The following is a 20768-nucleotide window of genomic DNA, read 5'->3' on the forward strand; positions in this document are numbered from 1 at the left end:
CAAGTGGGCCCGGGGTCAATTTTTGACTTTTTGGAAAGAATGATGGGAAAGCTATAATTAAGCATTGGAATTGGATTGTTTAGTGTTTATTGATGATATTAAGTTGATTATGTCTAGATATTATTGATTTGGAACTGAATTCAAAGGGAAAAGCGATGTTTGAGTCTTGAGTTAGCCGTGAAAGTTCGAGGTAAGTGTTTGGTCTAACCTTAGCTTGAGGGATTAGAAGTTGTGTCTTATTTGCTACTTGTTTCTTGTTGAGTACGACGTATATGCATGGTGACGAGTATCTATACGTTGGTATCGAGCATCACCGTGAGTCTTGAATTGAAATTTATTGTGTTCTTAAATAATACTACGGATGCCTAAGTTGATGATTCTCTGTATTGAGCAAGGATTATGGTTATTCTTGTGAAAATTACTTATGACTGAGTATTGGTATTAGCTGAGGTAGTTAGGTGTTGGAACAAGTTTGGTTATAGTTGTTTTTCCCTTGCCGGGACGTAGTTACTTATACTGTCAATTCCCTTGCCGGGATAGTGTAGTTCTTTATTGATCCCTTGCTGGAACTCTTGTTATAATTGTTGTTGTTGTACATTAGGATCGGGTTGCGCGCGGCAACGATTGTTGATACAAAGTGTTTATAGATTGGATACAAGTTTCTTATTGTTTTACCGTGAATTCTAAGTTGTCCTTATGTCGTTACTCTTGATTTACTGTTGATATTGATACACCCCCGCAACACGTACCCCCCTCCCATTTTTACTTGTTTATTCCTGTTTTATTTTTATTGTATATTATAACTGCACAGGTTCATTTGGTAGTCTGGTCCTAGCCTCGTCACTACTTCGCCAAGGTTAGACTAGGCACTTACCAGCACATAGGGTCGGTTTTGCTGGTACTACACCTTGCACTATGTGCAGATCCCGGAGAAACTCTTGGACCATAGCATTTGGGTGGCTACCTTCAGTCCACTCGGAGATCCAAGGTAGACCTGCAGGCATCCGCAGGCCCTGGCGTCTCCTCTATCATTTATTCCCTATTTCATTTCTTTTATTCGGAAACAATGTATCTTTATTTTCAGACTTTGTATTTAGCACTCTTAGATCGCATGTGGTACTGTAACACTAGTTATGGGTGATTAAGGCTTAAAGAGTTGTATTAGATTCATATTTTAGATATTTTACTACATTTCTTTCGCTTAATGAAATTTCCGCTGTTTTTTCACATTATTGCTTTATAAATGCTAAAAAGGGTATACAATTGGAAAAAGGTAATATATTCAATAATTGGCTTGCCCGGCTCACATTAGTAGGCGTCATTACGACTCCCGAGGGTGGGAAATTGGGTCGTGACAATTCCGGACAGTTACTGTATTTTATTTTCATTCCAAGTAAATGCTCATGCACTTGTGACACCGGGTTCTAGGATGATTATGGGTTATCTTGTAATAACTTTTTTTAACATTTATATTCGATTTGAAATGATTATCTTTTACTAGTAAAACTGAAGGGAAATCATAGTTTTCAAAATTATTAAAACGAGAATTTAATTAAGTATTTTAGTTGGCTTGCCTGACAACGATATCTGGCGCCATCACGACCCTTAGTGGAATTTGGGTCGTTACAACATGGTATCAGAGCACTAGGTTCCCTTAGGTCTCACGAGTCATGAGCAAGTCTAGTAGAGTCTCGCGGATCGGTACGGAGATGTTTGTACTTATCTTTGGGAGGCCACAGGGCTGTTAGGAGTACTTCCCTTCTTGATTCTTCATCGTGCGATTTGATTCCTTGAGGCTTATGCCCTTGTTTCCTTCCTACTCAATCTTACGCGACGCGAACCGCTGGTTATAAATCGATAATTGAAGGATTGTAATGGCACTACAGATGTGGTGCGAGATGTTTCTCCCGGTATTGTTGATTGTGCTATTGTCGTTGCCTTGCGGGAGGATATCTTGTCATTTCAGCTCAGTAACAGTATTCCCGAGAGCTTTGAGACTATGCACAGATCGCTATGATTCTCATGATTGGTTATCGCACAATACTGACTTGATGGTAGGATACTTGCCTATGTGTTGGGGCGGTGAATAATTTGAAAGGAAGTCTACTCAGTGCATGATTCAAAGATCTGATATCTCATTTCCGGTGGAGGAAAAGCAATTGGCCTATGAATGTACATATTTGGGGTGATGGAGAAACGAGACTTGGTATTTTCGAGCGTGGTGGAATTTTCATTTGCGATGTAGTGTCGTCGTCCTCGATTGTACGTGTTAAGTTCGTCGGTGTTATGGTCTTCTGTGATTCACCTTTAGGTTAAAATATTACGAAATAATATGGGAGAAATGACTGTCAGAGATCGCGGGGTACGGTGGTTCAGGATTGAATCGATGTTTCTAATGTTGACGGCTCGAGAAAGATTTTCTTCGGAAAAGTTTAAGGTTAGTAGCAATTTGAAGGTTCAAGTGCTGCGAAGATAGATTTTATTTAAGGCAATAACTGAGCAGCGAAGGATGAGAAAGGACATGTAGGGAGTGTCAAGCGGTGGTTAAAATTTCTAGAAGGCCAGTTATAAGAAGCAAAGGTCTAGTAGTCGATTAAAAGGGTAAGTTTCGCCAAAGTGGGAGAGTGGAGGAGTTGCGTGTAGGCTTTGTGGTAGGATGACTACACACCTTAAGGAGAGTTTGGAATGATTTGGGAATTTTAGTGATTGGTGATTGGGGTCTATGGATTTAATTTGAAGTATGGGCTCTTATGCGGCAGGAGATTTGATATAACGAGAAGGAGCTGCTTGAAATGAAGAAGGATACAACATAACTTTGAATTGGAAGGATGTTGCCGCATATTTAATTGATGTCCACGAGGGGTGAATGGACTTGTGTAGCTAGAGAATAAGCCCGGACTCAGGATGGGGTATTGATGTCATAGTGATTGTACCTCGTGCAGCAACGTTGGAAGATGTCGGGAAGTGATTTCCACAGGTGGGGTTTTCCCTGTGAGTAGGTTAGAGGTCGTGTGGTTGGCGAGGCTTCTGCGAATAATTCTATTGGTTATACAGCAAAGAGATCGGTCGTGCGAATGTGGTTGATGATTCAGAGTAAAAAAAGGTTTTACAGAAAAATTTTGAGAATTTTGGCTGTTGATTGCGCAAGGTTGTGTCAATAAGAGATAAAGAATTCTGGAGAATTCCAGAGTTGTGTAATAGTGGCTTCAAGCTAAGTGGGAGAGTCTCACGACCTATGATTGGGTTGCATGGTTAACTACTTGCGAGATTTCTGGTTATTAGCATATTGATGGGTTATTTCAGCTACGGGAAGGGAAAATAAGTGGTAATTCGAGCAAAGGAATTGTTAAATATGTGCTATGGTTGGCCTTATTGGCTCATGTTCAGACTTGGGGAAGGATTTAGGAATTATGCCTTGTATCGATGCGGGTTTCAAGGGAAGTGATTATGCCTGGTGCTTCGCGAGAGGGTACTCATGTGCTAGAAGATTCATGGAGTAGATTATATTCGGGGCCAAGTCAGAGCGGGTGGCTCTCAACAACGGTTCTAGTGGATTCATAGGGGTAAAAGTGTGGTGCCTAATGATTTCAATCCTATAGGTACGGTTAAGAATCAAGCTTTGTAGCATCTTATCAGAGTAGGCCCATAATGTTCTATGATGTTTTGACTTGCGTTGTATCATTTGGGAGGTATGAAATGGTTCGTAGGATTTGAAACAACATGGTCTTGTGATTCAAGGTCACTCGGGATGAGAGCTAATGGAGTGTGTTATGTGTCGAATGGAGTTATTTCTAAGGCAACCAAGGATAAATTGGAAGAAGATAGATTGGTTAGCCATGGTTGAATTGGCATATTAGTGGTAGTGATCAGTTCTTTTAGTGTGATCAAGTTATGCAAGTGATTTGTGATGGTACGTGTGAGGCTTGTCGGCTGCTATAATCGATGTTATTCAGAAGTATTCTACTGTTATAGCCTATTATGTGTAGGCGGATCCCGGAAGGGCTATGGTGGCTTAGACCACTACTTAGAGGTTTGCATATTCTACGGTTATGAGAATTCACCTGTGTGTTGCTATGGTTCTCTTGAAGTGAGTTAAGTGAAAAGTTTTTATATATGATGAAGTGTTAATCTATTAGTGGTTCCGAAGTTATGATGAAAAACGTGTTATATCGTATATTGGCATGTTGGGTTCAGTGAGTGGTATGCAATTTGAAGTGAGTATCATGGTTGCAGTTCGGTGTTGACAAGGATGTCACGAGCTCGAATAAGCAGGAAAAGAGTTTCGATGTTTAAGGTAAGTTGATATTGTCTTCAACGTCACCTGAGATCGGTGTTCTGTGAAAAAGGCTTTGCATCCTAGTTAAGGATTCTTGATCACTTTTCAGCGTTAGTGCGACTGGTGGTTTAGATGTACAGACCTGTTATCTGTTACAAAAGGTTGTGGGAGCATGGCCCATGGGAAGTTTGCATTAGTGTGGCATGTAGCCACTTGATTGATTGAAGAGTTAAACTAAGTATGAAGATTGTGGTGATGTCATTAAATTGAGAATTGATGCCTGGAGGGCACTCAATTTATTGGGTTGTGGACTATGGAGGATTACTCCGGTTATGATGGTTGTTCTTGTGTGTTATGATAAAAGGGGAGTTATTATGGATTTTTGAAAGAGTATTAGCCTAGTTCAGTGCGACCAGAATCAACTTGAGGTCTGTGGATGGATTTAAATGTGAATATGGGCTCTTTATCAGGCCAGATGTGTTCATTTCAGCAATGCGCTCCTTATGGAAGAGTAGTCGGGGTGTTATTTCATCGTCAGCTATTTCATGTAATGATGTATTGCGTTGTGTGAGTCGTGAGACATCTTGGTGAATTTTTTATGTGTTGAGGTTCTGCGTAGAGATGATGTTATATGAGCAGAATGGCTCTTGAGATTCAGATTGTATATCGCACCTCAGTTGTGCTTGAGTTTGTAGCTTATAGCGCTATATGTCTCCCTACGGATGGTATTATGCACTTGACGTGCTGGTGACCGACATTCGGTATTTTGATGTAATGAGAAATATAGCTCGGTATGTATCTCCTGATGTGAATTTTATGTGTGGATCGGGTGGCACGCCGCCATGGGTATATTGTTTGGATCAGGTTGCGTGCCGCAATAGTGTGATGTTGAGTACAGTTTCCCATACCTATTTTTATGTGTTTTGTTTCCTATTTTTCTGAGGAAAGCTCATATTAGTTGTGTGCCCGCGTCGCATGTATGATTCACGAGCGGGGTGTCTGTTTAGTTATGTTGACCGCTTCGCATGTATGATTCGCGAGCGGGGTAATTGGATTTCCTTTTCAAAGTTCGTTTTCCTTTTGTATCGAGTTTGAATTGGTAGCCTATTGGCGCATTGTGGCATCATATGAGACTTTTGGTCATGTCTGGGTGGTTTATTGCCTGAGCAGTTCGTATTAGGTGAGACGAGATTATTGGATTTAGGATCAGTACAATCTGATTATATGGAGTATATTAAGGAGCTAAGACCATTATTTGGTTCAGAATGAGGTGATGGTTCTTGTCAGGGGTATAGACCCAATGATTTATTGATTCAGCAGTTGGCTACGAATTTCTACACATCTCTTCCATCGTGGCGGTATTGTAAGAGTTAGAGCAAGACCTATGTATGTTATGAGTTGCAATGGGAGCATCAGAGTCATGGAATTTCGACTAAATTGATTAGAGAATGTTATTGTGGTCCTGTGAGTAAAGTGGTGCAAGGTGTGAATTCAGCTAAGGTATGCAGTCATGTTTTGGTGTTGCGTGTAGTTATAATTCGGTGAGCGTATGTTGGAACAGGAATGCAGAGAATTCAGGATGTTGGAATTGGGCTTTAAGGCTTATTTGCCTAAGTGAAAAAGGGTATCTTCAGATTGATCGAGCTAGGGTGCCCAGCTGAGTTGTGGTAGCACGGGTAGGTGCTCGAGGTGTTAAATAGTGATTTCGGGTAACCCCAGCGTAGTTCTTAGCACGTTCGAGGACGACATATGTTTAAGTGGGAGAGAATGTAATGACCCAACCGGCCGTTTTGAGCTCTAGCGCGTCGTTCAGCAGTTTGAGGCCATGAGCAGCTTCACTTCAGGTATTATGACTTGTGCGCATGGTCGGAATTGAATTCCGGGAAATTCAGAGCTGTTTGGAAAGAGAATTCTCATTTTGGAAGCTTTAAGTGAAAGAATTGACTAAGGTTGGATTTTTGAGTAAACGACCTCAGAATCGGGATTCGAAGGTTCCAACAGGTTTGTATGATGATTTCGGACTTGGACATATATCCGGACTAGGTTTTGGAAGATCCGGGAACGTTTCGGCGCCTATTGTAGAAGTTAGCATTTTTGGAAGAATCTCATAAGTTTGGATTGAAGTGCATTTCAGGGTTATCAATGTCCGTTTGAGATTCCGAGTCTGGGAATAACACCGTATGGTGAATATGGTATTGGGAGCGCGATCGGAAGTGAATTCGGAGGTCCGTAGGTCATTTTGGAGTCATTTGACTAAAGATAGAAATTTAAAGGTTTTTGAGAAGTTTGACCGGAAGTGTACTTTTTGATATCGGGGTTGGAATCCAATACTGGAAGTTGGAATAGGTCCGCAATGTCAAATATGACTTATGTACAAAATTTGAGGTCAATCGGACGTGATTTTATAGGTTTCGTCATTGAATGTAGAAGTTTGAAATTCTAAAGTTCCTTAAACTTGGATTGGGGGTCGATTCATGATTTTAGCATTTTTTGATATGATTTGAGGCCTCGAGCAAGTCCGTAATGTGTTTTAGGACTGGTTGGTATGTTTGGTTGGGGTCCCGGGGGCCTCGGACGGATTTCGAATGGTTAACGAATCAAATTTGGAATTTGAAGAAGGACTGAAGCAGCTGATATCCGGTATAACCGCACATTCGAAGTTTTGGCCACAGGTGCGGAGCCGCAGAAGCATCCAAAAGAGCTTAGATGCGGTTGAGAAGGGAGAAGGCAGGGACCGCAGATGTGGTCAAGTCGCTGCATAAGCGGGACCGCACCAGCGGAAGAAAGAGCGTAGAAGCGGAAATGGGGGGCCTTTGAAGGACCGCAGATGCGGTAGTGGGGGCGCACCTGCGGAATCGCAGAAACAGTCGTGTGACCGCAGATGCGAAAGTGCTGGAGGTAATAAGATCTTTAAAAATCGGGGGGTGGTCATTTTCCCCCATTTTTCATTTGGTGTGGACGGTTTTGGGGAGCTTCGAGTGAGGTTTTTCATCATCAACAACAAGGTAAGCTAACCCCACCTATCTTGAGTTAAATACATTGATTATGTGCGGACTTGAGCACGAAAATATGGTAAAAACTTGGGGTTGAGGGAAAACCTAGAAAAGTCATATTCTTGGATTTTGACCACAATTTTGGGTATGAAATTAAGAGGAAATCATATATTTGAGTTCGTGAGTTTATGGGTAAACTTTATTTTCGAAAAATTTCGAAATCTGGGCACGTGGACCCGAGGGCAATTTTGTCAACTTTTCGATCGGGGTTAGGAATTGTTATAAATTGGATTGTAATGAGTAATTGAGCATATATTAATGGATTTGCATGATTATTTGCTAGTTTTGAAGCATTTAGCATCGATTCGAGTCTCCAGAAGGTTGTGGAATGCCGACTGTGGATCTCGGGAGCGAGATGAGTCTCCTTTCTAACCTTGTAAGAGGGAATTGTCCTCATAGGTGATATAATTGGTTATGTGCTCCTATTTGTGGGGGATACGTACGCACGAGGTGACGAGAGTCCGTGCGTAGCTACTATTATGTGTAAGCCCGGGTAGTCTAGGACCCAAAAGCAAGCTATACTTGGAATATTTGTAATCTTGTTGGCAGTTGAATTGCTTAAATCTTATCGAATTGGTAAATGAATTTCTAAAAGGATTAAACTTTAGTTTCTTAAATCGCTAAAAGTGAATTGGCTTTTATTTGGATAAATGTTCCCCAATAAATTCTTAATTTGTTGTTTGAGAATGTATTTCTATGTGTACCTGCGTCGCATGTATGATTCGCGAGCAAGGTGTTTGTTTATTTATGTTGATCGCGTCGCATGTATTATTCGCGAGTGTGGTAATAGATGAATCTATGGTTTGCGTCGTTCGACCCTCGACAATGCATATTTTACATTTATGTTGGATCAGGTCGTACGACCTCGGCATGATTTGCGCATGCTTGTATTGCTTGCCTTGAGATTTATCGATATTGATATTTTCCCTCCCTGACTTGAGATAATTGAAAATTTATAGATTATGAATCCGGATTTTTTAATATAAAAAGGAACTTTTACTTGTTCGTGACTTATTTGAAATTACTGTCGTTCTTAATAACCCCATGATTACTCGCATTAATATTGTATTACTATTGGACCACTAGTAATTGTCGAAGTAGACCTCTCGTCTCTACTTCTTCGAGATTAGACGGGATACTCATTGGGTACATGTTGTCTTCGTACTCATACTACACTTGTTGTGCATTTTTGTTGCACAGGTTTATGTGTGGCTAGTGGCATAGAGGCATGGTTGATACAGAAACTTAGGTGAGTTGCATTTATCGAGACGACCGTAGCCAGTAGAGTCTCCTTCAGAGTATTGTACTGTATTTTCATTTCTGTCCACTTGTATTCCAGACAGTTACTATATTTTATTTTTATTTCTAGTAAATGCTCATGCACTTATGACACAGGTTCTGGGATGATTATGGGTTATATTGTAATAACTTTTTTTAACATTCATATTCGATTTGAAATGATTATCTTTTACTGGTAAAATTGAAGGGAAATCATAGTTTTCAAAATTATTAAAACGAAAATTTAATTAAGTATTTTGGTTGGCTTGCCTGACAGCGGTGTCCGGCCCCATCACGACCCTTAGTGGAATTTGGGTCGTGACAGATAGGGGTGGTAACCTTCATTAGTCCTAAGTCATTCCATATGTGTTTTATGTTAGAACAGTGGAAAAATATATGGTTAATAGTTTCCTGATCTGTCCAACATGTTTGGCACTGGTCGTCAAGTGTTATGCCTATATGGTGAAGATAGTGTTTTGTAGGTAGCCTATTGTGCATTATAAGCCAAAGGAATATTTTTATTTTGGATGGTACTAGAATCTTCCAAATCCAATTGTAAATAGGTGTGTGGGCTATTGTGTTTAAAACATGTTATAATAACTTTGAATATATTGATTCCACAGTGAATTTTCCATGATTGGATAATCCCTAGTAGATAGTGTCAAATTTGTTTGTGTAGACAGGCACATTGATCCTATTGATAATTTTTTGTAAAAAGCTTGTAATGTTAAAAGGTATTTCTGCTCATTTCCATTCATTTTGAGCTCTATAGGTACCTATAGTCCTTGTAGTGTGTTCTAAAGGGATAGGACCATGTATTAAAGATCTAATTGTGGTGTTGGGAGCAATCCATGCATCATTCCAGAAGTTGATGTTAGAGTTGGTACCCACTTTCCATTGAATACCATATTGGCATTTTTCCCAACCCAATATGATATTGTGCCAAGTATTAGAGAAAGTTCCTATAGTACATTTGTGCTTGTATTTATGTATAAGAGTGTTCGCCCAGAGTTGATTGGGTGAGTGAAATAGGCATCAGGCTAGCCCTTCTAGTAGAGCATCATTTTTTAAATCAAGCCTCTGTATACCTAGTCCTCCCAAATTCTTTGGAGTGGTAACTCTTTTCCAATTGACTACGTGGACTTTTTTTTGTGAGTAGTGCCCCAAAGGAAATTACTCATATATTGCTCCATTTTATTGATAATATTTTTAGGAATGAAGATGTATTGCGCTATGTGATTTGACAAGCTAGAAAGGATAGATTTAATGTGAGTAATTCTACCTGCTAGTGATAGGAAATTAGTCTTCCAGCCTGCAAGTCTAGCCTTGAAGTTATCTAATAGGAATTGGAAGTCTAATTCATTTGGTCTATTTTGAAACATGGGGAAACCCAAGTATTTGCCGAAGTGTTTTCCTTCATTCATGCTAAAGGAAGATAGAATATGATTTTTGGCTTCAGTAGTGCAGTTATTAAAGAAGAATATTCTTGATTATTGGAGATTAATAGTTTGTCCTGATAAATTATTAAAGGTATTAAGAGTGTCAATGATAGTGTTGCAACTTGTATTATTTACTTTAGACAGCAGGATGATGTCGTCAGCGCAAAAAAGGTGTGATAATTGAGGTCAATTTTGAGAAATTTTTATGGGTTTCCAGAATAGGTAATCTACTGATTGGAATATATTCCGTGAGAGGCGTTCCAAACACATAATAAAGACATAAGGAGATAATGGATCTCCTTGGCGTATACCCCTATATGCTTGAAATTTTTTTGTACGTGATTCATTTATCAATATAGATACGGAAGACGTTGTAATGCAGGACATTATGAGGGAGATTAGATTGTTTGGTAAGTTGAAGTATTGGAGAGTGTTTTTTATGAAGGACCATTCAAGCTTATCAAAAGCCTTTTCCAAGTCCAGTTTTAGAAACATTTGGCCCATTCGCCCTTTTTTCTTATTTTTGAAGTGGTTAAGGAATGTACAATGATTGCATTGTCAGAAGCTTGCTTCCCTTGTTGGAAACTTGACAGTGTTGGACCTATTATTTTTTGAATGAAAGGTTTGAGACGGTTTACAATTAATTTTGTAATTAGTTTGTAAATTGTATTGCAAACTTATAGTACGATATTGAGTGATGGATGAGGCATTTTTTATTTTAGGAATTAGGTGCAAATAAGTTTTATTAGTTTCTTCCGGAATTTTACTTTGTTTGAAAGCATTGCAACAACAATTTATAACTGAGTGACTCAATTCTCTCCAAAATTTTTGGAAGAAATATGGATGAAGGCCATCAGGATCCGGTGCCTTGAAAGGTTGAAAGGAGAGGAGAGCTTGCTTTATTTCAATCAACTTTAATGGTTGTGCCAGTTGTTGTTGATCAAACGTGTTCAAAGAATCAACCATTGCTGATTCAATTTTTATTTTGTTAGTTATTGAGTGTTGTGTTTGGAATAGGGTATTGTAGTATTGAAAAATTTGTTGGTGAATTTGTATTGGATCAAAAACCCAATTTCCTACACTATCTTTTAAGACATTTATGCAATTACGCCTACGCCTCTGTAAGGTAGACATATGAAAAAACTTTGTGTTAGCATCGCCTTCGTTTAACCAAAGGATTCTTGATTTTAATTTTCAAAAAACTTCCTCTTGCTTTAGTAAACCACTAAACTCATGATTTAGTTGAATTTCTAAATTTTGAAGGAAAGTGCTAGTAGGGTAGTAAATGGATGCTTGAATTTCATTAATTCTAGCTAGTAGTTTACGTTTTTCTTGAAAAAGATTGCCAAAAGTATGCTTATTCCAATATGTGACATTTTGTTGAAAGTTAGCCGTAGCTTCAACTATTGAAGAGGTATTTTGTCAGGACTGTTGAATTACAGTTGTGAAAGTAGGGTGGGTTGTCTAGATTTTTTCAAAACGAAATATATTATTCCTAGGTATTCTGTTGGGTTCTAGTGTGACAAGTAGAGGGCAATGGTCTGAGTATGTACGAGGGAGGTGTTGCACTACTGTTTCAGGGAACAATTGAAGCCAATCATAGTTTGTTAGGAGTCTGTCTAATCTTTCTAGTATAGTATTTCCATAATGTCGTTTATTTGTCCATGTATACCGGCTACCCTTAAACCCTAGGTCTACAATTTATAATAGTTTATACAATGTGCAAAGGCATCCACCCTTGTATTATTGATAGGGTTTCAACCAAATGTTTTATTTTCTCTAATTATCTCATTAATGTCTCCCCCAACTAACCAAGGACCCCTATAGGAATCATGAATGCATTTTAAATTGTCCCATGTATTTTACGTAAGGAAGTAGAGTTATTTGCATAAATTGACGAAAACAACCACTTAATAGGGTTAGGCCATACCTGGACCATGCAGTGCACCTCTTGTATGGTCATGGTGAGATCCTCCATAGTTACAAGTTCAGCATTTCATAGTATGACTATACCACCAGATATTCATTGTGCCTCAACTTGTGTCATGTTGGAGAAATTGAAATCATTCTTCAAAATAGTGTGATCATGCATGCGTGTCTCCAGTAATACAACTAAGACTGGTCTATAATTATCCAAAAGCGATCTGAATTGTCTTCTAAACTCCGCATTATTTGAACCTCTACAATTCCATAATATTAAATTCATGATAGGTTGTGGGTTGGTAGCTTCATCTAGGTCAGCGATGTAACTCGTCACTCCCAATGGAGTCTAAGTCTAAGGGTTCCTTGTAGTGGTCTGTCGCATAGAGGGAATTATTACCATAGAATATTTCCCCTCCTGTGGGTTTGGATTTGCCCTGAAGTTGACATTGCATATTGTTAGCTCTGGAGGGCATTTGAGTATGAATTTTTTTGCGTACTGCTCTTTGAGGCTGTAGAGAGAGAATCCCTTTAGCCATATGAACTCTATCCAAGTTTCCCTTATTTTCTCCATTATTTGTGCTAGCTCTAGCCTTATTTGTTCTCCTAGTTCGTTGGGCGATGGAGGTGGAGTGATTGGAGGACTCAGGAGAGGAGAGAGTGGATCATGTGTGCTTGTTAGAGACAGGTTCATTTGTGGTGGTGAGAATGAGTTCATGTGTTAAAACCATGGGGCATAGATCATCCTCGTATGGTGTTGTGGATAGAATGGGAGCATTCCCATGATCTGATGAAAATTGTGCAGTGGGGAAGTCGGTGGGTGTGCCTATGGTGATGTTGTTTATGATGAAGTCCTGTTGTGGTCGATCCTCGGTGATGTGTGAATGTTGGACCACTGGTTCTGAGCAACTTCCTCCATCCATAGTCTCATACCCTCTATTACAATCTCTATTAAATGAGTTGGGTTCTGTACTAGTAGAATTATTTCCTGATTGTTTAGTTCCATTATAAATATTAGAGCATATCTCTGTAGCCCCATCTCTAACCATGACTGGAGTGGATATTCCAGTGGTGGAGTTTGCGAGGTGTATATCAATGGGGTTTTGGGGTTTGGATGAGGTGGTCCGCTCATTATCAAGTGTGGGAAGTGGAAGTGTTGGTTGTTGATCTGGTTGTTGTCGTACCCCCTTTTTCTCGTAAAATCGGGTTTATGACATTTGGGAGGACAGCTCGTTCCCTTTCGGGAATTGGGTTTGAATTGAAGAGTTGCCACCTAATGATTTAAGTGCATTAGGACATTAAGAAAGGTTTAATTTGAACAACCAGAGATTGGGTAAGGGCTTGAAATTATCCCAAAGGGAAGGTACTAGACACCCCTCAAGATCCACTAGTGTGGTTCCCAGCCAAACCATTGTTGTGACTTTAGGTACAAATAACACGTAGGCAAATAAGAACTTCAAACAAAAGGGGATTTTCACGTAATGATTACAAAATAGGTGAAGTTAAAAGAACTAAAAGAAAAGCTGATTTTTTTAAAGAAAATAGTCTGAAATTTGAGAATAAACAACGAAACAAATAAATAAAGGAAAAGGGGTCCTAGGTCTATAAATAATATGGATCACCCCACACAACATCCGGTAATTACTCCTCAGTGAGGGTCTACACGAGATGTTATTGCGTGATCATCATATCCATATCTACCCTTTCCCACCCCGTTGAGGTATTAAAGCGCGGAATGGTCTCGTTTACTTATTGCATGCTATTACCCGCCCCAATCCTATCAGTGTCGGAGGCATTTGGGACTACTAATCCTAAAGGAGAGGGATATTGGGCTTACTTGTGGTTTCAAAAGGTAAAAATACTAAGGCGACAAACAAAACATATATGGCAAGTATGAGAAAGCATATAAACAAATGAAAAGGCTCAAACATACCTCCTTTAAGCAGAGAAAATCAAGTAGTTAGCATGACTTACACATATTGTTTAGGGTCTGATTAAACTTAAAGGATTGAGGCAGACTGATTTATTACATAGTTCAGATAAGAAGCCCGAATCAGGCCTGCCTGCTAGTTGTAGCATATAAAATCTGATTCAGTTTATAAACTTTCACCCTATGGCTTGCCTAAGTGTTAGACGAAGACACTATAGCCATGATATTTACTGATTCCAGAAATAATGAAGTAAACATGAATACATGCTGATTTAAGAAAAATCGTCTATTATTAAAAAAAAAAAGGCGAGTTTTAGCAAAAGAATATGCGTCATTGTTACTGATTTTAGACTTACAAGCGAGTGAAGCGGTTCAGATTCGATTAAATCTCCTATAGGCATGCTTTTTATGTGTTGTTGATTTTGGACACTTTTATAAACATAGTAAAAAATGCAGAAATCCTATAGGCATGGCATCTAGATGTTGAATTTCATTTAAAGTCAATGAACATGATATCTAATTGCGGGTGATTATTTAAGACCTATAAACATGTTTGCCTAATGAGGAATGCATATGAAAGATTCAGAAATTCCTATAGACAGGATATCTATATGATATGCAGAAATTCAAAAATAACCTATAGGCATGGTATCTATATGGGAATGCAAGATTCCTATAGACATGTTATATATACATGAGAATGCAGAAATTCTTAGAGACATGGTATCTATATGAGAATGCAAGATTCCTATATACATTGTGTTTATATGAGAATGCAGGAATTCATAAACTCCTATAGGCAGGTTATCTACCCCTTTCGCATACATAGTTACCCCTCCCTTTTCACTAGCCATCCTCGAGAGTTTTATTACAAAGTTGTTATAGCCCAGAAAGAGTAAAGTAAAGAAAAAATACAATTAGAAAAGTATAACTAAGGAGAGCCTGATTCAGACTTCCTGTCTGAAGTATGAAGTAAACCAACTCCAAGAGATCTTATTTCAAAGCCTTTCTCCCATTTGGATGTGTCAGAGTTCCCTAAGAGCCTCATATGGACTCGGGGCAGTGGTCACACCCAAATGCATTATAGATGAAGACATAGTGCATTGTGGAAGGGCCAACCCTCAAGTGTCCAAGTTCAGAGGAAACTCAAGGTCCCAAGGCAAGGCTCACAAGAGGGGGGCAGAACTTAGAGACTAAGAGAGGGTGCAAGTGCAGAATTCTGAAAAAGGGAAAGGGAAAGGGAAACAGTTTACATTAATACACATAGGGGTATAGGGATTGGGGAGGTGGTAAGGAGGCAAGGACAGACTAGTGGGCATACCCAGCAATGGGAAATACTGGCACACCCATAAGCCTGTTAGAACACATTTTTTAGAGGTTAGGATCCTCTAAGGGATCAAGTTCAATCCATAGACAATAACTTGCATATAACCCTATTTTAAACTGTAACTCAAAGCACATAAAAGGAAATAAGGAGCGATGATTCATAGCAGAAACAGGTAGTAGGACATAAGCATACTAATTTAAATGTTGAACTCTACAGAAAGCAGTAAAGTAGACATGGATACAAAGACTGTAAATGAACACATTGTTGTGGTGCTGAAGCTTAAATCAGGACATACCAGTTTCAAAGGAAACAAACAAAGAAAAGTAGTAGGTCTTGTAAACAGGCCACAATGCAGACAAAAAGAGAAAGTTATTGTGAGAGAGTATGAGTTCAGAAGGATTCTGATGTCCTCTTTGTGAAAAAGGGTCGTGCCTTTTATAGTGTGAAAATCATGAAGAAGTAAGGTAAGAAAATAGTCAAGAAACTAATTGTCAATCAATTACACAAGACTTCCCTTAATTAAGGGATTCAGATTTAAATGGGTAAAAGCAATTTAAGGAAAGAAAAATGAATAAGCACTTTCTGCACAATATGCAATTAAGGGTAAATACATAAAGGTTATTTAAGGACAGAATTTCTTAAATACGCGGTTGCACAAACAAGGCAAGAAAATCAATTAACAGCCAGTAAATCAAAGGTCATGGATTTTGTATGAATGAACCGAATCAAAAAGATGGGAAAGGTTTTTTAACTTAAGGGAAATCAGCAAACAATAAAAAGGGAATCAATCAGACCTATTTAGAAGGAATTTGAATCAATCACGAGTTGAAAGCCTTTTTAAAGGAAGATTCATCACATATAAAGAGAACACAAACACGTTGATTTGAAAGAAAATGTTGTGCCATTGCAAAAATCAATAGAAAAATCCAGTGAAGAATCCAGTGAAGAAAGAGTTTTAGAAGAGTTTAGCCAAAGGTTAGAATTATATGCAAACACGGATGTCCAAACTCGGTTCAGAGACTCGAAGTTGGTCTGAAAGATTTAGGGGTTCTAAAATAAAAACCCTAGTTCAATTAAATCACATAATCAAACTTGGCAGAACCCTCGAATTCTAGGGTTTCCACCTTGAATCAAGTACAAAGATGAGAAGGCAAGTAATCGAAACAGGCTCAGAGGTTTCAGTTCTATGAAACCTCTTGCATGTTTCTTTCAGCAGCAGAAACTCATGAGAAAATAATGATAGCAAGTAACACGCAAAACATAGTAGCAGAATTCAAAGAAAAATAGAGTAGAAGAAGCTAATACAAAAATTAATAGAGAAGACTAATAAGAATAGTAGAAGAAGCATGCTAAGAAATTTTAGAAGAAACTTTAAACAAAGCTCAGTAAAAGGAACTTAATAAGGAAACTTAAGAACTTAGTAAGAAAATATAGTAGGAGAAACATATCAGAACACAATAGAGAAAGCATACAGTAGAAAAGCATACGAGAACATAGTATAGGAAAATACAGTAGAAGAAGCACGTAAGAACATGGTAGAAGAAAATACAAGAACCCAGTAGAAGCAAATACACATAAAAGGAAAAAGAAAGTTAGAAAACACTTAAATACTTTCAGAAAATCCTAGATCGGAAAAGAAAGATTTTGAAAGTAGTTTTTTGAAAGAAAAGTCAGGAAAATGTTTAAGACCTTAAGGAAAGCATGGATCTGGAACAGATCTAAGGGAATCGAAAAAACCTCAAAGGGTTAGGGTGTCAGAAGAACCCTAGAAATGAGAAAGGCTTTGAAAAGTCACCGATCTGAGTCGGAGAGGTCAGGATCAGGCTCAAACAACCATGGTACGCCGGAGCAAGGTCGGAGATGGCCGTGGAACCTAGAATCGACAGAGGTCTGGGTACAAACCTTCAAGGTGAGACCTTGAATCTTCAGAGATCAGGTGTGTAAGAGCAACAGAAGGTAGGTATAAGACTCTCATAGCCCTAGAAGCCATGGATTCCGGTGGCTTTCAAAGTGGAAGCGGTAAGAGGAGGCTAGGGTTCTGATAAGACTCGAGAGAGTTTGAGAGAGTGTAGGGTTTCAGAGGTGGCGGGTAGGTGAAAATAACTTAAGGTTAGTAGGGTTAGTGAATTAAAAAAGGAAAGGAGAGAATGTGTCGTTGATCATTTTGATCAACAGCTTGGATTAAACGGGGAACCGGGCAGGTTGGATTTAATTGGGTCAGGGGCGGATAATTTTAGGAATTGGGATGGGGTTCAATTGGGTTTAATTGGGGTAGAGTTTAGGCTAAAATTGAAATAAGTAGGGCTAATATTTAAATAGCCACTTTTCCCTTATTTATTTTATAAAAAATAGTAAAATAATTTCTGGAAACAAATTAAAGGTACTAAATTAATTAATAATATATAAATATTAAATTAAAATACTGGACTCAATTTTGTAATTATAAACGTAATTAAATCTTAAAATAGGCTAATATTGCAATTATACGCAATTTGGCTTTAAAAATACTAAATAAATTTGTAAAAATGTGCAAAATTCATACTAGCTATTTTTTAGTATAAATATAAGAGTCCAATAAATGAATTACCAAAATGATAATTTTGGGGATAATTATTGGGTTTTTCTTGATAAAATAGGGCAGTAAATTGATTTAAAAATCTTTTAAAAAAATGGTATACTTATATATGCATATACATACTATTTGAAAGGCATTTTGCATATAAAAAATATAGGAAAAAATTGGGTATCAACAATTGTTTTCTCTGAATGTGGTGTACCAAGGTCGTTGAATGTTTGCTAGATTGCTTTGGTTGTGTTATATTATGGTTGAGCAGAGTGGCGTCTGTGTTAGTGTTAGTGTGTGTATGTGGTGTAATAGTAGGAATAGTAGTGGTTTCTTGTAGTATGCTAGGTATAAGGTTAGCTATTGATAATGGAGGACCACATGGAGGGAAATCATTGTATTCCATTGGAGTTGTAGAAGAGTTGCGTATGTTTGTGGAAGGTAGTTCGGTGGTTGGGCAAGAGAAAGTGGCATGCAAAGAGACAACTTCTAAGTGGGCTGAGATTGATTTTGTACATATTTTGTCAGAGGTTACTTCTGATGTGTCGTCTGTAGGGCTAGTTAGAGTGGTTTTTGAGCGACATGTATGGGCTATATGAGATGGAGGTGATAAAGGTTGGATCTCCATTAGGTCTTTAGTAACTATAGTTTTATTTGTTATAAATATATCCGAGTAATTTGAATCAAGGGTCATAGTATTTGGGTCGTAGGTGTTGTGTGTAGTGGATTGGGTAGAGTTGACAGGGATATGAGGTTTTTTTGAATAGTCTTTAACAGCTTCTGTTGGTATTTGGACCATTATTGCATCATTTAACAACATTGGGCATATAGGTCCATTAGGTGTTGGGTTAGTAGGCCCAATCGTGATAGTTTCAGAAGATGAATCCAAATTTTCTAAATTGCCAAAAGTGTTGTTAGTCAATAAAGGTTGTTGGTTAGATGACAAATATGATTTGTCAACATTGTTGGCCCATACATGATTAATATTAGAGTTTTCTACCTTACCTAGCATTACCTGTGTATCTGTTGTGGTCACCGCCTTCCCTGTCCTTGTTTGTGTGTTGTGAGCATCTGTAAGAGAATTTTGAACTTCAACTGGTAGTCTATGTTGAGTGTTCCAGCCATATCTTGGATTTGTTTTTTTAGGAAAAGTAACAGTTTTCCACTCCGAGTCATTTATGGAGATTATGGAGGAAGTACTGTGTGTGTTAAGAGTAATGGAAGGAAGAGAATTTAGTAGTGGTGTTTGTGTAAAATGGCAATTCCAGCCGGCGTGCCCAAATCTACCACACTTTGTACATAGTAGGTTTAGATTTTAATAGAGCAGGACCTGTTTGTGAGTGCCTATATGAACATGTATTTTTAGAGGTTTCTCCAATGGTACCTCAATGCATATGCGGGCATACCTACCCCTTGTAGTAGTGGTTGTACAAGTATCAACCTTTAAGAGTTGCCCTATCTTGTTTCCTACTTTTTTCAGTATTTCAAAATCATAAAACTCTGTCGGAAGTTCTGGTAATCGTACCCATAGAGCAACATAAGTTAGTTGAGCTGCTGAAGAAATGAACTTAGGCTCCCAACCACGAACAGAGAGGAAGTGGTTTAGTATGAACCAAGACCCTTCATGTAGAGCCTTACACATATTGTCCTCATAACGAAATTTCATAAGGAAAAAGTTGGATCCCAAGAGGGTGTTTGGATTGGCTTAAAAGCTGGTCAAACCAGCTTAAAAGCACTTTTGGGTTTATAAACTTCTCATTTTACCTTTAATGAATTGGTGAATACCCAAAAAAATATCTATGGCTTTATTTTAGACCATAAGTTTCAAAAGACTCTTTTTATTTTTTAAACATAGGCTCAGTCAAACATCATCACATAAAATGGAACGAATGGAGTAATGAAAATGTAGCTTAGGTTTCATACAACCAAAGATACTAATTTGGGATAGAAAGCATATCTGATTGATATTAAACGAAATAAATGTTCAAATAACTCAAGCAAATCGGATTCTTACGGAAAATGAAATTACCACAAAAAAGAAAAATAACTGACCAAGTCTATTAGATGAATTTCTTCGGAGGGCTTCCATAGATTTGTGAGTTTAATTTTTAGCAGTTGGTGCCTAACCGTTTTGCCAAAAACTTTTACTGTGATGGAATTTTTCCAAGGAGTGTATAATCAAGATTTGTCTTCAATTGTTAACAGAATAAAATTGTCTAACTCTTCCTCATTTGATGTTTCATCTGTTAAGTCCACGGTGTCATTGATGGATGGGGTGTTAGATATGTAAGTAGTTTGATGTGAATTTGAGGTGAGTGTCTGAAGGAAAGATTTGGGTGATGATTGGATGTCTGGTTTGTCAATTTGCATATTGTGGGGATTTGGTGGGTCCATGGTTGATGGCAGTTGATTAACTAGCATGAGTGGTTTGCATTGAATGAGAGTTGGGAATTAAAGTATAGTGAGGGAGGAAGGCAAATGTGGATTTAGAGAGAAGTGAGAGGAATATCCTATAGCGAGAAACTGAATTCAGAGGTAGAATAATTGGTAAATATTGTTGTCAAGCAGCAACCTTTAACATCAAAATTATAGTATATTGAAATATAATATTGTGACGAAAAATGATGGAAATTTATTATTATGAAAATAATTGATCATGCCTTTATATAGAAAAAGAAAAGATTGGATCCACTTTACCATGTAAACTATCTGTTTTCTTCAATTGTGAAAATGATTAAGTAGGCGTTTGGACATAAAAATTATAATAGAAAAAAAATAGTATTTGGAGTTAAGTTAAAAAATGATATTTAAAATTATGTTTGAACATGTATTTTATTTGGAAAATATTGCAGTTTTGTGAGTGGAGAAATTTTTTTTTCTAACATTAAGAAAAAAGCAATCAAAACTGCTTTTTGGTTTTTGAAAAACTCATTTTCGAAAAGTTTCAAAAACATGCAAAATTTCACGGACAAACATATTTCT

The sequence above is a fragment of the Nicotiana sylvestris genome, chromosome 5 (assembly GCF_000393655.2).
Source record: "Nicotiana sylvestris chromosome 5, ASM39365v2, whole genome shotgun sequence".
Classification (NCBI taxonomy): domain Eukaryota; kingdom Viridiplantae; phylum Streptophyta; class Magnoliopsida; order Solanales; family Solanaceae; genus Nicotiana; species Nicotiana sylvestris.